At 35.1% G+C, this 14,059-nt stretch overlaps 1 pseudogene; it reads left to right on the forward strand.

Annotated features, from left to right (window-relative positions):
- Positions 1-1,158: 1,158 nt before the first annotated feature.
- On the forward strand, positions 1,159-2,910 carry LOC146882181 (uncharacterized; annotated as a pseudogene).
- Positions 2,911-14,059: the final 11,149 nt, after the last annotated feature.

The following is a 14,059-nucleotide window of genomic DNA, read 5'->3' on the forward strand; positions in this document are numbered from 1 at the left end:
TGATTTTACTAATGATTCAAATAATGAAAATATCATTTGTCCTTCTTTCTTAATGTCTTTAAATTCTTCCAAAGCTAGCATGTAAACCATTTGGAATGGGGAATTGATGGATTTAGGTTGAATTGCTTGTGAGTTGAATATGTATGAATGGCCTGCTACTTAATTGAATGACAAAAGGTGGATTTAATTAAGTGAGTAAATTGCTTATCCTCTGCCTTAGATTTTGTCCAATTCATAGAGTAAACTAAATTTTTTGTTCTTCAAGCATCGTTATTTTCCTACTTAACCTCTGAAGTTATTGAGAAGTCTTCAAAAGTTTACTAAGATTGCACTATATTAGGATTGCACATCTTATGAGTACCAATACTATAATATTGCTCAAATTTTGGTTGCTCTTATTATGCAAAAATAAATATGGCAAATATAATATCTTGCTTCAATTAGTGTTTACTTATATTTACTTTATTTTAACTAATTTTTGTTCTTAATTTTAATTATGTCTTCAATTAGTGTCAATCAATTCTTTTCAAGTACAAATTTCTTAAAAGCATAATGTTGACCAATGTTTAAACTATCTACAAGGACAATGAGACATGATAAAGGATGGATGTTGCGAAGAAAAGATCAATTTGGTAGTATAACTGAAGAATTTAGAAATGGCGTTGATGGCTTCATTGAAGTAGCTAAAAGAGATCCAAAATTTGTTGATGTAACAGGGCGCATTCCTTGTCCATGTGGAAAATGTAGGAATCGTTATTGGGATATATCATTTAATGTGGAAAAGCACTTATATCAGCATGGATTTATGGATGGGTACACAAATTGGACCCTTCATGGTGAAGAAAGGTGGACAGATGGTGCGTCTATTGTCCAAGACCGTGTTGAAGGAAGTGCAAATCTTCATGTTGGCCGGTTTTTTTAACACCTTACAATCTTCCTCCAAGCATGTGTATGAAAAGGGAATACATATTTCTTACTCTTATGATTCCGGGACCCAAATCACCTGGTAAAAGTTTAGATGTTTATCTCCAACCTCTAATCGATGAGTTAAAGATCTTATGGGATATTGGGATTAATACTTTTGATGCATGGAAAAAACAAAATTTCATTATGAAAGCAGCATTAATGTGGACAATAAGTGACTTTCCAGCTTATGGAATGTTATCTGGATGGAGTACTCATGGAAAATTTGCTTGTCCCTATTGTATGGGGGATATTAAATCATTTACTTTGAAGAGTGGTGGAAAACCTTGTTGGTAAAAGCAACCCGACTTTGGTAAAACCCATAATTGGGTTAAGAAGAGCATATTTTGGGAATTGCCTTATTGGTCTACTAATATGGTTCGTACAATTTAGATGTCATGCATGTTGAAATTTTTTTTTTTGACAACATCTTCAATACTGTGATGGACATAAAGGCCAAGACAAAAGATACTGCAAATGCAAGACAAGATTTGAGGTTGATATGTAAACGTCCCAAGTTAGAGTTGGTGTTGGAGAATGAGAAGTATAAAAAACCCAAGGCAACATATGTCTTGAATTCTGACCAGAGAAAGATGGTGTGTGAATGGATAAAACAAATAAAGTTTCCAGATGGCTATGCGTCTAACATTTCACGTTGCATTAATGTAGATGAGGGGAAAATATATGGGATGAAAAGTCATGATTGTCATGTTTTCATGCAAAGACTTATTCCTTTAGCATTTTGTGATATGTTGCCAAAGCCTATATGGGGTCTTTTAACAGAGGTCAGCTTGTTTTTTAAAGAGATTTGTGCAAATGCAGTGCATGCTTCTGTCATGGAGCACGCTAAGATTTCTACATCAAAACAATTTGTAAGCTTGAAAAGATTTTCCCACCAGCATTCTTTGATTCAATGGAACATTTGGTTATACATCTCCCACATGAAGTTAAGGTCGGAGGACCTATGCAATATAGATGGATGTATCCATTTGAAAGATGCATGTTATATTTGAAAAGAAAGGTTCAAAATAAAGCAAAGGTTGAAGGGTCCATTTGTGAAGCATATGTTTTAGAAGAAATTTCTAATTTTGCTTCCATGTATTTTAATCCATGCAATCAAACAAGGCGTACTCAAGTTTCTCGTAACGATGATAGAAAGAAACAAATATTTTGGAATTGGTTAGCTGATAACTTTCTGAAAGGAGATATGATATGGAGAGTTGGAGTTACATTGTACATGTTTGATATAAACCAACTTCCACACTAACATGGCAGAAAGTAAGATGAATATGTTCTTTTTACTGTTATTAAGGAAAGTAATGAGTTTTTATACATAAATTGCATTTTTTTTTACAGGAAGAAGAATACAAACGCCCAATTTCTTATGGTGAATTATACAACAAAGTTCACAAAAGAAAAGATGGTCAATATGTGTCTAACAAAGCAAAAAACTTCATTGTAAGAATGTGTTTATTTTATAAATGTTAAACTACGTATTTATAATATTGCTAACATATTGATTTGATGTAGGAATCATATGAAAATGCTATGACTGAAAAATATGGGGAAGACACATCAAAGCATCCTATAGTTAACTCTGGTGTTTGGATAAAAACAGGTGGTGAAAATAGGAAAGGTAGAATCTATGGAATTGGTCATAGTTTGGATCTTGGCATTGGTCCACATGTTTCATCCTCAACAGTTGAAGGTCCCTCTTCCCAAAATCTAAATCCAACAGCTAAAGAAATCACTACATTGACTACACAAATATCTAATTTGCAAGAGCAGGTGAAAACACAGTTGCAAGCACAGACTGATATGCAAGCATTGATGCAAGCACAAATGAAGGCACAAGCAGAAATGCAAGCATTTATGCAACAACAGATGCAAGAGCAAATGCAATCTTTTAAGAGAGAATTGTTGTTTGCTTTGAAGAAACAAGAATGAAGACATGCCTCAAAGAACCCAAAACTTTGTTTGTCTTCTAATTGTGTTAATGCATTACTCTTTGTTGATACCCTCCACTTTTGTGTCCTAAAACTATTATACATTGGTGGAAACTTTTATGTTGTTTTGTACTGTTGGATGGATATACTTTGATCATTGTAGGATTGATTATCTATCCTTTTTAAATAGGTATTGCAAATATTGGAGGTATTTAGACACTTTTTGTTAATAATTTATTTTCTGTTTTCTTTTTTTATTATGGGCATAGGTTTATGGACATGACTCATAATAGATAATGAATATCAGTTAAGTAATTGCAATTAACAAAATAATATTTATAGGAGATTAATAGAATTGAGATAAATTAACTAATCAATTGTGATACAAATTAGTTATATAAGAATTGCGACAAATTAGCTACAGATTAGCGAGAAAAGAATTGCGACAGATTAGCTACGGATTAGCGGGGAAAAATTGTGACAGATTAGCTACCGATTAGCGAGAACAAAATTGCGACAGATTAGCTACAGATTAGCCACAACAGAATTGCGACAGATTAGCTACGAATTAGCGACAACAGAATTGCGACAGATTAGCTACGGATTAGCGACAACAGAATTGCGACAGATTAGCTACGGATTAGCGACAATAGAATTGCGACAGATTAGCTACGGATTAGCGATAACAGAATTGTGACAGATTAGCTACGGATTAGCGACAATAGAATTGCGACAGATTAGCTACGGATTAGCAACAACAGAATTGCGACGGATTAGTTATGGATTAGCGACAACAAAATTGCGACAGATTAGCTACGGATTAGCTAGAAATTTTAAAACTTTTTCACCTCAATTAACGATGGAATAGAGAGGGATTAGCTATGAATTAGCTACGAATTAGCTAAAAATTTTAAAACTTTTTTATTTCAATTAGAGAGGGAATAGAGAGGGATTAGTTATGAATTAGCTATAGATTAGCTACGGATTTTTCCCTCTCTAATTAGCTACCTGTATTTAGCTACGAAAAGTTCTCTTGCAATTTGATAGGTAATCTGTCGCAAAATAATTTAGCTACGGATTAGCTACGGATCAGCTACGAAATGTTCCGTAGCTAATATATAAATTTTTTGTAGTGGCATTCATGATGTTTCCAATAAATTTTTAAGAGTGAATCAATCAGTTTAGATCATGTGAGTTGCATGCACATTGGAATTCCACACTACACATGCTTTTTGGTTAAAAAAATCAGAAAAAGCAACACATTTGCTTCTCCACTCTCATCTTGTGAAGAACTACTTTTTGAATCATCATTGTCCTCCCATGCAATGTATGCACGTCTCTCCTTTGGTTTCTTCTCCTTTTTCCTATCAACACTCTTCTCCTTTTCTTTGTTAGCATTTGGACATTCAATTTTGATATGTCCTTGTTTTCCACAGTTTGATTCATTTCATTTGGATGTATACCTCTTGAGATTACCTTTGCTACCTTTCCTTTTGAGATACTTACCAAACCTTTTGACAAGAAGATTCAAGTTCTCACTATCACTTGATTCAGCCACCTCATCATCGGGTTCCTCACTTCTTGGTGCTAGTCTTCAAGGCTATGTTCCTTACCTTTTTCTCATTTGACTCTAGCTCATTAGGCCTTTGCATCTCAATCTCATGCTCCCTAAGGTTACCAAATAATGTAGTTGTAGTCAATGTAGATAGATCTCTTGTTTCTGAGATATTTGTGACCTTTGGTTGCCAAGATCTATCAAGACACTTTAACACCTTGATGTTTAACTCCTTTTTATCAAATTCCTTACCCAAATTTATGAGATGGTTGACTATGTGAGTGAATGTCTTTTGTACATCCGCTATAGACTCTCTTTGTTGCATCTTGAATAGATTATACACTTGAATCAAGGCATGCATCCTTGCTCTCTTCACATTATTGGTTCCTTCTTGAGTCACTTCAAGAACCTCCCACATTTCCTTGACACTCTTGCATTGTGAAACACAAAAAAATTCATCCATGTTGAGAGATGATGTAAGGACATTCTTAACATTGCAATCATATTTAGCTCTTCTCCTTTCTTCACCAGTCCATTGAGTCCAAGGCTTATCAACCTGCACATTTTCAATAATATGCTTAGGAGTACATAGTCCATTTATGATTACATCCCATATCCCTTGATTTATTGATTAAATAAAGATTTTCATCCTAATTTTCCAAAATTGGTAATTAATGCCACTAAACATAGGGGGCCTATGAATTGAGGCACCTTTAGCAAAGGGTAACTTGTTTTCAGTCATTTCAAGTAGTTCAAAAACAGATTTAAGACCTTACTTGAGCAAATTTCAAGTACCTAGCTCTAGATACCAATTGTAAGTTTTGAAATGGTTGAAATGCTAGGAAGGGGGGATTAAAAATTTAGGCAATCTTTAAAGGCTAAAAACTATCTTGAATTGAATCAATTCGATCATCAAGTTTGGATGCAAAAACCTCTGGGCAATATATTTTCAATCGGTTAAAAACAAAGTTAGTCGATTGATTTGGCTAATCAAACTTTGTACTAGTATAATCAATTGACTGAAACAGAAAAAACAGTCGACTGAAATACTAGGAAAAATGCAGAAATGCAAATTTGAAATTTGGAGCAAGAACAATGTAAAAGAACAATCAAGATAGGTTTTAATTGATTATGCAAACATGCTCATTGCTCCAGATGTCACCAAAACACTCAAGAATATGAAAAAGATGGTTTAAATCCAAGTTCTTTGAACTTTAAATGATAATGGAAGATAGAAGGGTTAGAGAAAATATTGGATCAAAAGATTTTTATACTGGTTCACTCAAACCTAAGCTACATCTAGTTTGTCTAGGCAACCCGAACCTGACTTTGCACTATTTCAAAAGATTTACAAAGTTTACACTCCTACACTTTCAAAATAAGCAAAACACACATACACACACACAAGACTCTTGAATCCCATAAGAATCACAGAAGCATAGCAAGAAACCTCTTGCAGACCTGGAAAACTACCAGCCACACACAAAGCTTAAGAAAGATCAAAGCTCAGTGGTAGCACGACCCTACCTACCACAAACACCTTCTCCAAGCTTCAAACACAAGCTAAAAGCTCCAAGAATCAATCAAAGATCAATCTTCAACAGCTGTAGTCTGAATGATCACGAAAGAGAGAGAATTCCAAGGTTTATAGAATTCGCGTTCAAATATGGCCTTGTTACTTCTCTTTTGAAAATCACTACACTTATAGTCAAACTATTACGAAATTCAACGGGTTGATTTCCAAATCAATAAGTTGATTTCACTTGACTTAAGTGAAATCAGTCGATTAAAAAATAAATCAACTGATTGAATAAGTCACAGTTTAAGACTACTACAACTAACCTTTTAATTTGTTGAACATCCATTCAATAGATTAAAAGACACATTTTAATCTGTTGAAAACTATTTCAACAGATTAAAAAACACAAAAAGACCAAATACATCTAACTAATGCTACAAGGTCTACAATGTGAATTACAAACATCAAGCATTCTTTCCTAATGATTAATCATGTGGATGGCACGTGTTTAAGGCTTGTTCAACATGAATAAGATCAAATCTCCATAACTCCATCAATGCAGCATGATTCCAAACAAATGGCTTCAAGTTAGTTCAGTAAAGCTTCATCAAATCTTCATGAGACACACCACCATGCTTCCATGTCAATAATTTTATGTTCTTAATTTTAATAAAAATTTTGTTATAATTGGGTTTATTGATCATGAGTATAAAAGAATGTTAAAAATAATTTTTTAGTGGCGTAAATGTTATTTGGATGTGGAAATAAATTGATTAAAGTTTCATGACACCTTAAAGATAAATCCAAGAAGAGCAAATAATCAAAATGACAAAAATTAGACCTTGTAGTTTTCTCTCTTTCTTTCAACAAAGAGGACTTTGATAATTGATAAATCTTTATGATAAAAGATAATTTGGAACAAATATCTCTTTGAATACTTTATTACATATTTTTAAATAATTGTCTTATTTAATTATATCAGTAAATATCAAAAGATAATATTTGCCAAATCTTTTTGAATAAGGCAAGACTTCTTAGATCTTTTAGATCTCCACAACAACCAAATATATCTTAAAGATATTGGATTATTTGGAAGATAATTGGAGGAGATTACATTATCAAAAAGAAGATTACAACAATAGAAAAGCCCAAAACAAAGTCTAGTCCAATTTCTATATAAAGAGACTTAAGGAAACATATTAGAGGAGCTTAAGGAACCCATAGGGGGACCTAATTTCTTCCTCTGCACCATTCTTTTCAATTTTCTTATTATTTCTACATTCAACGGAGTGCTATGTAAGTTAATTTGTAGTTTTCTTAATTCATTCTAGAAAACTACTCTAGGATCTTAAAATTCACAATTCTCACACATTAACACGCATAAATTGTAATAGAATGTTAACCTTGATCGATGAGAGATCCAATAAGAATGCATTCTTTAATCTTTGTTCTTCAACTTCCTTTTCCCAATCTATCTATTTCCCTTTCTTTGTGAAAGAACCTTATGGCAAGAGACAAAATCCTTATCCTCTTTTATAAACTAACGCCCATCAAGTCGATTTTTGTTTTATCTTTATTTTATTTTTATTATAACTTCCCATAATAACCAATAGGTCCTTAAATTTTATTAAATCATATTTAGAACTTTCATAATATTTCAAATGAGTCACATAATATAATTAATTTGTTGATTAATTATGGCTTGTTAAGCCTTTGGAGTTGATTCTACTATAATTTTATTATGGATTTTGAGGTTAGAATGAAATAATTTCTTTGTTCTTTTTTATTGAGATTGTAATTTGGTTGAGTTTGCTATGAATAATCTAAAAAGTTTTCAATTTTAATTGTGATTGTACTTTGGTTAATATTGAGAATGACAACAAATTAATTGAGACTTTACTTTGAATAATTTGAAAATCCGAGTGAATAATTAATTGAACAATGATGGATCCTATTATTAATTGAAATATTAATTGAATAATTACTTTGGGTAACCAATGATGGATCCTATTAATAAAAAGTAGTAGAATCAACCCATTTTCTTTATTATTATTTTTATCTTTTGCCAATTTTATTTATTTCATTCCTTTAATATTTTATTGTTTAATCTTTTTATTTTATCTTTAACTTCCTGTGTATTATGTTTGACTAACCCCTTTTTAGTATAGATTTTTTAAGAACTAACTTGTTAGGAATCAATTTCGTGTTCGTTGGAAAACGACTTATAGTTGAAAGTAGGTGATAGCAATGTGTGGACACCTTGACTTAGGGTGGGGGAAGCAAGGTGTGGAATTGTCTTAAAACGGAGGAAGTAAGGTGTGGAAAGTCTGACAAGGTGTACAAACCTTGACTTATAACAAAATGTGAGAACCTTAGTAAGGTGTGGAATGTAACACCCCAATTTTTGGGACGTCACGGAACATTAAAAAAATTTTGCGTTTAGCGGAAAAAGAATTAACATTGAAAATGTACTAATAAAAACTTTTAATTTAATTTAAATTACATAGTTCATACTGTCACTTTCTCAAAAACTTCCAATAACATTTGCGACCAAAAGAAAATTACATAATTTCTAGTATCTGATTTAAAACACAACTAAATATATTATAAAAACTCCCGAGTCCACCCCAGCCTCTCGTCAATCTACTCCATGCCAAGATTATCTGCAATATCATCTGCTCCCGTATAACACACACGTTATATGGTCATCGCACATACAACAAACACACAAACAAACAAATAGGGATAAGCTAACCATAAACAATGATATTCATAAAAGAAATTCATAAATACAACTTGTCCAATAATACTCAACATCGCATTCAAGTAACACGGAAACTTTATGATCACATTCCATCCTTGGTTTGAACACACAAACCCCAAATCCAAACAATCATACTAAACCAAACATAGCATCACATTCATCTAAAATCTTCATTAAATTCCACCAAGAGCTTTCAAACAAGGAAAAACACTCCCAACATGCAACCCATGAGAATTACATATTGCCAACAAAATATACACCATCACATCATGCATGGGAAAATAAACCATAATATAAACCCATCAACTTATCAAATAATACATTCATACAATGAACCCAATGAGTGACATTCATTCAAACACAATATAACATCACACTCAAATAATTATCCTCAAACCACCGCTTAAACTACATAACCATGCAACCCATACAAACCAAGAAAAACCACTAATCACATAACTCATTTATTCACGTCACTCTCCCACCATGAATCACAACCTTGGACACCTTCATGCCTACTAAGTTCAGGAAACATTTTCTTTAACTTGGACAAGTGAGGGTGACCAAGCCGATCATGTAACATTTTAGGATTTGGAGCTGCAACACATGACACCCGTGGACGAGATCCAAAATGGTATAATCTGCTTGCTTCATATCCTTCTCCAATCTGTCTCCCTGAGCCATACTCCTGTATAACAAAAGATTTGTTATCGAAGGTTACAGAGCAATTCAATGTTTTGGTTAACTGACTTAAAGAAATTAAATTGAAAGGACAATTAGGGACAAAAAGGACATATTTTAGATTTAAGGAGGGAGATAGGATGGCTTAACCGACTCCCTTTGAGGATGTTTTAGAACCATTCGCAAGGGTTATAAAATGAGATTTTTCTTGGAATGAAATGGTTAAGAACAAGGAGGTATTACCAGAAATGTGATCAGAAGCACCAGAGTCAATTACCCATGAATTGTGACCTTCCATGGATTGAGAGATGCAAACAGTTGATGTACTTGGAGCTTGAGATGACTGTGCCAAGCTGTTGGATTTGAGTCGTAGGTACTCTTGATACTCGTCCTTAGTGAACTTGGAGTCAGTAGTCTCTGCCTGGGAGACATGGGCTGTTTTGGTAGGAAATCCATGTAAAGTGTAGCAGTTTTCTTGGGTATGACCCATCCTTTTACAATACGTACACCGAGGACGCCCACGACCTCCACGTCCACCTCCTCTAGTTCCACGACCTCCTCTTCTTCGGGTGGCAACCATGACAGATAGTTCCATTACAGCAAGAGTTTTTAGAGTTTGAAGAGTTGGAACACGTATCATGTGGGAGATCAAAGTTTCCATAGAAGGAACCTCATGAGAGGTCAAAAGCTGATCTCGGATATGATTAAAGTCTGGGTGTATAGCACGGAGAATCATTACCATATAGTACTTGTCAAGCTTTTTCTTCATTTCATCTAGAGAGTTGACTTCCAAGAACATTCGAAGTTCTTCCACAACAGCTTGAGCGTCATTCATGAATGAAATCATATCATGATTAGACATTCTCATAGATGCCAACTTGTTCGCCGAATCATAGAGGCGCTGGATATCATTTGCATAGATATTCTGAGTTCGCTTCCAAAATGAGTGGCATGTTTTGAAGGCTCGTAGGGACATCAAAAGTCGTGGTTCCACCGACTGTCACAATAGAGCACATAATTGGAAATCTGCTTGTTTCCACTGTTCAGCTTTTTCAGAAGGTACGTGGCTGCCATCTTTCTCAAGGTGGTCGTGATGTCCTTGACCGAGAAAGCACATCTCGACGGCAGCGGACTAAGATAATTAATTTTGGCCATTTAGTTTCTCAGAAGTAATGCAGGGGCTTCCGAAGAATGAAATAGCACTCCCAGTACCTCCAGTGGCCATATTTGATGAAGAGAATAAACAACAACAGAGAGGATCTCGGAAAACAGTAAAACAGTGAAGCCAAGCGCGGCTTTCAGGCTCTACTAAATGAGAATTCCCGACTCTTAGTCATCGCTCTGTGAAGGAGTGGGCGAATAAACATCCGGCAAAGGCATAGCTAGCGCACGGAAGGTGACACCAATCACACTCCTGGTCGATTTCTCAGAGTAGATCCTTATTCTTGATAGCACCGAAAAGGGACGATTCTCTGTGCCTACCTATGCCCAATCACACACAAGTCCTATTTGAAATGGATGGTGTGAGTTTGTCAAATTCTCGACAAGCCGCTACATTAGCGGTGCATAAACCATGTTCGTCAACCAATGCAGAAATTTTTCTCATTATTACAATGGATCTGCAAAAAAAAAGAGTTTGATTTTCGAATACCTTAGGGAGATTTCCACAAGGAGTGCTACTGGACTTCACCGGAACAGAGGTTTGAAGGTCAAAACGGGTAGAGGAGGCTCCGGCGACGGCTATGGAGGTGGCGCGACGACTGGACGGCGGTGCATGGGCTGCACGTGCCTGACTGTAGCGAATAGAGATGACGCGCGTGGGGGTGCGTGGCGACGGTGCTGCCTGCGACACCGGTGGGGTTGGCTGTCGCGCGGAGAGGCGGTCCAGATCCAGTGGTTTTCGGACGGAACTGCGTCGGTGGACGGCAGCGGACGGCGACGGACAGCGGCGGAGAACTACAGACAATGGCGGATAGTGTTGAAATTTTGTTTGACAGTGTTGGGTAGTTCAGAAATGAGGTTCAAAGAACTTGGACAGCCGCGGACAGCGGCAGTGACTAACGACGATCAACCGCAGACAGCGGTGACTGATGATGGCGGACCAGATGAGACAAAAACCAGATCGGGATCGACCCGCTCTGATACCAACTTAAGATTGAGACTTAAAAATATATGAGTAGTGGACAACAAGACCACTCTCCCTCTCTTCTATTGATAATGAAGCAAGTACATATGGAATATGAAAAGACTGCTCTAAGATACTAGGCATGATTAGGTACAGCAGTAGATATGGCAGTAGATAGTTTCCCACACTCAACACCCTATACATAGGGTTAATGATACAATAGGTAATAATTCTAACACTGTCGTTCTTTTTTAATGGGACATGCTTACCTGGAATCCTCAATTTTGTAAGGTTGAGTTAGGCTTTCAGTCCACTTCTTAACATTTTTCTTACTGCATGTTATCTTATTAATCGTATGCCATTTTCTATTTTAGATAACAAAATTCCTTCTTCTATTTTATTTCCTCATGAATCTTTCCATCCCTTGCCTCTTAAAGTTTTTGGGTCTACATGTTTTGTTCATAATTTTGATCTTGGTCTTGATAAGTTATCTCCTACATCACACACATGTGTTTTTCTAGGGTTTACTCGATCACAAAAAGGATACAAGGGTTTTTCTCCTTCTCTTAATCGCTATTTTGTGTTTGCAGATATCAACATCAATATGTTTTCTTTTTACCTTAAGGGTCCCTCTTTCTTCTTTTGATATGTTTCCAGCTACTATAGTGACTATTCTTGTTATATGTGATCCTTTTGTTGTGCATAATCCACCGTTAGCTTCCCCTTCTCCACCATCTCTTCTGGTTTATAGTTGAAGACATCATCCCCAGCAACCACCAAATGACTCACTTCAAGTGCCAATTATTTTGTCTCCCCCAGATCCGACATCCTAGTCTGACCTTCCAGATGCCCTCTTTTGAGGTATTCATTCTACTTGTAATCCTTCTCCTTATTATATTGCTTTGAGATACCATAGATTATTTTCACCTTTTTTTTACCTTTCTTTCGTCTATTTCTTTTGTGTCCATTCCTAAATTTGCCCATGAAGTCTTACCTTATCCTGGTTAGTGTCAAGTCATGCTAGATGAACTAAATGCTCTTCAGAATAGTGAAATTTTGCTATCAAAGTTGGTGCTGATAGTACTACTAATCACCTCAAAGCTCGAGTTGTAGCCAAATGCTACACATATTTTTGGATTGGATTATGGTGATACTTTCTCTCTAGTGGCAAATATGACTTCTATTCGCTTATTTCTAGCCATGACTGCTCTTCGACAATGGCCTCTTTATCAATTGGATGTCAAAAATATTTTCCTTAATGGATATTTGTAGGAAGAAAGTTATATGGAGCAACCTCCTGGATTTGTTGCTTAGGGAGTGTCTTCTAAATTGGTGTGTCGTCATCGCAAACCTTTATATGGCCTAAAACACTCTACTAGGCCTGCTTTGGAATGTTTAACGTTGTTCAACAATTTGGTGTTACTTGAAGTGAGATAGATCATTTAGTTTTTTACCGTCACTAAAGTGTTGGATGTGTCTATTTGATAGTATATGTTGATGACATTGTTCTTACATGCAGTGACCACCATGGCATCTCCCAGATGAAACAACACCTTTGCCACCATTTTCAAACCAAAGATTTTGGCAAACTCCGATATTTCTTGGATATTGAGATAGCGTAATCCAACAATGGTATTGTTATTATCTCAAAGGAAGTAAGCGTTGCATATTTTGGATGAATCTGGGTTATTGAATTCAAAACCTGTTGACATACCTATGAATCCTAATACTAAACTTCTACCAAATCAAGGGGACCCTATTCCTTATACTTACTCGTCTTGACATTTCTTTTATCATCAGTGTGGTAAGCTAATTTATTAATTCTAAATGTCAGGATCATTGGAATGCAATCATTCGTATATTAAAGTACACTAAGGGATGTCTTGGAAAAGGTTTGTTATATGGTTCCAATAACCATACAAAAGTTGTTTGCTATTCAAATGTTGTTTGGGCATGATTTCGTTCTGATAGAATATCTACTTCCGGGTATTGTGTCTTTATTGTGGCAACTTGATTTCTTGGAAGAGCAAGAAAAAAAGTGTTGTGGCAAGATCTAGTGCAAAAGCAAAGTATAGAGCTATGGGCTCAACCACTTGTGAACTTGTTTGACTTAAGGAATTGCTTAGAGAGTTACAATTTGGAGATGTCACTCAAATTATACTTATATGTGACAATCAGGCTGCACCAGCTTGAGGGGGAGAGATATATCGTGTTAATTAGGGAAATATAGTGTCTATTATTTATTAGGGAAAATAGACATTGTTTGATATTGGTAGATATTGTTTATTACAATATCTTCTATTTAACATATTTATATTTGGTTGCCATGTATACTTGTATCACTCTTTATTATAAATACATTCATCCTATGTGTATTTTAGGTACAAGGGAGATTAACCCTATACAGTTTTTCTCAATATTCAACACATCTGATATATATATATATATATATATATATATATATATATACACACACACACACACATAGATTAATTGTATAAATTTG

Source organism: Vigna unguiculata, chromosome 10, assembly GCF_037176805.1.
Source record: "Vigna unguiculata cultivar grain cowpea cultivar isolate G323 ecotype 2 chromosome 10, ASM3717680v1, whole genome shotgun sequence".
Lineage (NCBI taxonomy): Eukaryota > Viridiplantae > Streptophyta > Magnoliopsida > Fabales > Fabaceae > Vigna > Vigna unguiculata.